The following is a 4,238-nucleotide window of genomic DNA, read 5'->3' on the forward strand; positions in this document are numbered from 1 at the left end:
ATATATACAGAGAGAGAGAGAGAGAGAAGGAGAAAGAGAGAGAGAACATGTAAACATTACTATCTAAGTTTCAGGTGAAGAAAGCTATGGGCTTGGATGGAGAGAGAGTCTGGAATAGTTCACAGTCTCTAGGACATATTTGGATGAGCACTTTTTAGAATATTAGGCTCATTAACTAAATTTAGCCCCTAATATTTCAAACTTTCTTGTAGGTGGACCTGTAAATCAGAAAAAATGAAAGTAGATGACGACACTGGGTGAATGTGCCGAGAGGGATGCAGATCTATGTGATGCATGGAGCAGGAAGCTCTCCCTGGGTGGCATCAGGCTGAGTCATGTGCCTCATTCATGGCCCAAGCAGACTCCGAGTTTCATCATCACATTCAGAGGATAAAGATAACAGCAGGTCCCTAGAAGCGTGTGTTAAGAACTGCAGATAAAACACATGGAATCTGGGGCCTACAGGTGATGTGGTGGTTAAGGGAACTGGATTCTCACATGGCCAAAGGTGGTTCGAGTCCCGGACCTGGCAACTTGCTTTCCCACCTTCCCTCTCTTTCTCTCACACTGTCCTTCTCTGGTCAAATAAAAATAAATAAATAAAGATAAATAAAATAATTTTTTTCTTCTTTCCTTTTAAAAAAATGAAAATACGGAACACTTCATGAATTTGTGTGTTATCCTTGCACAGGGGCCATGCTAATCTTCCATGTATCATTCCAATTTTAGTATATGTGCTGCCGAAGCAACCACAAATTCTTTAAAAAATGTATAGATTCTCATACCTAATTAAAACTTACAAAATAGTAGCTATTAGTACTGTTGGAAACAACCATGTGAGGTTTTAGTCTTTTTCCCAAATGCATAAGTCTGTGTCTACATGTGTATGACAAAGGGAGTCCTTTTGGGTATAATAGACCATTGCTGTAAGATAGAGCACTTCATTCTTATTATCTTTCTACAAAAGTTTATGTTATTCTAATTCTAGCTGTTCCATTTCTCTTACCTCTGTGCTTTTTAATCTTTGACCATTATGAGGCCTCCCTGTGCACTTTGACAGAAGTAACTTCTTAAGGTTGGGGCCATTAAGGAAACTTAATGAATCTTTGACTTGAACTGTAGACTTTCAAAAAAGTTACTATCATGTTTTAGTTCACCCAGAGAAATAAAAGAAATGTTTTAAGAGGCTAAGAAATGCCAGAACATTACAGTGATTCTATGGTTCACCGGCAGAGATGTAAGTGAAACAGATTATGTTCATGCTGGTATTAGGAGGAGAATATGTAGAAACCAAGAGATACTTGTTTTAACATAGACATTTGTGGCAAGGGCCAAATCTAGGTTATTTTGCTTTCTCTCCCATGGGGCTCAACTAGAATGGGTTTGGGAGTGCAGTTTTCTGAGATTCACAGTATATAAATTTCAGCGAAGGGATTCAGATGAAGGCTTGTTAAGTTCTGGTCTAATGTAATAAGCATATCTGGCATTCAGTATGTCCTAGAGCTACATTTTCAAAACTTATTCCACTATTTATTCACTTGCTATTTACTTTGTGTCTTATAGAAACTAGCAACCACTGCTAAGTACTGTTTGACTAATAGTGTCTGATCTGTTGGTACTCTGCTGGGTGATGGGAACAAGACCCAGAGGTATGGATATGCGAGCTGATTTTAAAGAGCTTGTAGTAGAGCTACATAAAAAGACATAGATGTTGGAATATTATTAGCTATCAAATAAGGATAGCTAGCATTATTGGACATTTACATTTTTTAAGACCAGGGACACAGTGCTCTCTAGAAAGAGAGAAAGGATGAGAGAGAGAAAGTGCCTCCTAATAGGACATGCCACAATCCTTTTTTCCTCCATTCCTTATTCTTATCAGACTATTGGGCATGAATGTTATTGGCATGCTTTTAAAGTTGCCAGGATTGGAATCTGAACTATGGTCAGTCATGTGGGATCCAGCTCCTTAAATCAGTGAGCTACAGTACTGGCCAATCATCATTGGGTGTTTAATGTTTACTGTGTGCCATGTTCTATATCATGAGGATGTCAAGTATTATCTTGCCTCATTCTCACCATTATCCTTAAGGTAGGTAATATTATCTTCATTTTACAAACGAATAACAGAAGAACACACAGTCATTCAGTCAAGGTCTGATCATAGCAGCAGAATGAAAGTCTGGCTCATGAGAATGATCCAAGCTACTATACCCTGGGAATTTGAGGTGTCTAAAAAAGTATGTGCCCAATTTCTCATCATGCTCAGAGAAGAAACTGATTCCAAGGGAAAAGAAATAGAAAAAAATAAAATGTGCTCTAAAAGTTTTACTTCTACCTTATACAATTTCAGTGATAAATGACATATTTAACAAAAACATTTAATTCTGTAGCATCCAGATACAAAAGATTCTCACAAAGAATTATGTTTGTCTACTTTATCAACTCTATCAGAGTGAGAGGAACAGTGATTCTACTTAGAGTTGATCCTTTTATATTAAAAGTTATTTTTACTTCTATCTATTCATTGAGAAAAAGGCCATGTTGCCAATTAGAAATGAGAAAACTCTTCCCCATGCCCAAGATATCTGGCATAAAATAATAACAAAACAACAAACATTTAAACCAGGAAGAAATTACAGGGATTTGGTAATTGTATTGATTAGAAAGAGACATCTTCCCCAAATTATAGCTCTGGTTGGTGGCAGGGGCACGATTAGAATGATTTCCTTTAAAAGTATATTTCTTACTCTTTAGACAGCTCGGATGATATTTAACCATGCATTCCTTGAAGAGTAATCCTGATGCTCAGAACAAGTTGATATTGTTACTAACAATGTATACTTTTCAGCTGTTCTATAAATGCCAAGAAAGATTCTACCTTGTATTCTCATACCTCCCAACACCTAGCAGAATTTTGGGGGCCCAGTGGAATTGTGGAATTTATTGAGGGCTTGGGATAGGCAGGTACCAAAATTCTTTATTCTTGGATAAAGAGAGGAGAATCTCCAGATGCTGAGTTTTGAGGCACTCAATGACCACTGACCACTCTAAACCTCAAGATTTGTATATGGAGGAGAATAAATATAAAAATTTACTTAAAATTTGTTAGGAACAAAAGAGAGTGACTTTGACTTTAACCCTCATCTCAGAATTATATCTGTGGGTTAAAGTTTTCTATGAAATGAAATTCAAAATAAGAATAAATAAATAAATGAATGTTGGCAGGAATACACTTGTTAACAGAAGCTGCTGAATCTCCCACACCTCTTACAGAGATTAATCCCTTCCTACAGGCCAAAACCTAATTATAAACCATTCTAATTAGTCAGGAAGTAGGGCTGCTGTTCCTTTCTGAGGAAAATGTCTAGGAAAAGATGCTATTACGGCATGAGAACTCCAGAAGGAGGCAGAAAGAATTTAGGTGTTAACGCAAATCAGTGGTCTCATACCATAAAGCTTATTTGCTTGCATCAGTTGACTACTGCCTATATATTTTTATGGGCACTCTTCAGTTTATTTTGCTGCATTAAGTTCACTATAGTTCCAGTTTCATTGTAGCAAGCCTTTAAGCCTAAAATAAGTGTTATGTAAAATATTATTTTGACTTTTCATTAAATGGATCTTCAGAACTTTCAAGTGCTCTAGGGCAAAAAGAAGAAAATCTTCTAGGGAAAAGCCTTAATATTCCAGATATAATGAGTTTGTTTTACATTATCTTGCTTATTTTTTTTTTTCCTCCGGACTATTTTCACTTGGGTTCCTTTCATATCCCAGTTAGCAAAGGAATTGACCAGAACTAAGAACAGCCCTAGAGCAATAACTAAAATTCCGCTGTGCTTGTCAGATACTGTCTGACCACTGATTACTGCCTGAGGGGAGTTTGTTTTCTTTATAAACTTTTTGGTGGGTTCTCATCACCAGGGAAACAGCTTTTTTTCACCCTTTCTCAGGAGAAACTTCAGGATTGTCTTGAAGACAGCATGAGCTTATAGATTTATTATGATGATGTTGATTAGTTTAAATCTTGAATTTGTGTGTTATTTTTAAGGGTAAAACTCAGGCCTTTCCATAATATTGAAATCAGGAGAGCATTATAATAATAAATGATATAAATGTGAATGACCTGGAAACTTGCCACAGACAGAGGTCTATGTGAATCATAATAAATAAATACAAGAGGAATCTATCTTTTTCTTAGGGTTCACCTGTGAAAAATGTACACACTTATCAATCCG

The 4,238-nt window shown here is 36.4% G+C and overlaps 1 non-coding gene across 1 annotated transcript; it reads right to left on the reverse strand.

Moving 5' to 3' along the window:
- Positions 1-646: 646 nt before the first annotated feature.
- Positions 647-753, reverse strand: LOC114010050 (U6 spliceosomal RNA). Its single transcript, XR_003551443.1, has one exon. It is a non-coding gene; the product is annotated as a U6 spliceosomal RNA (small nuclear RNA).
- Positions 754-4,238: the final 3,485 nt, after the last annotated feature.

This window comes from Tupaia chinensis, unplaced genomic scaffold, assembly GCF_000334495.1.
Source record: "Tupaia chinensis unplaced genomic scaffold, TupChi_1.0 Scaffold000689_1, whole genome shotgun sequence".
Lineage (NCBI taxonomy): Eukaryota > Metazoa > Chordata > Mammalia > Scandentia > Tupaiidae > Tupaia > Tupaia belangeri.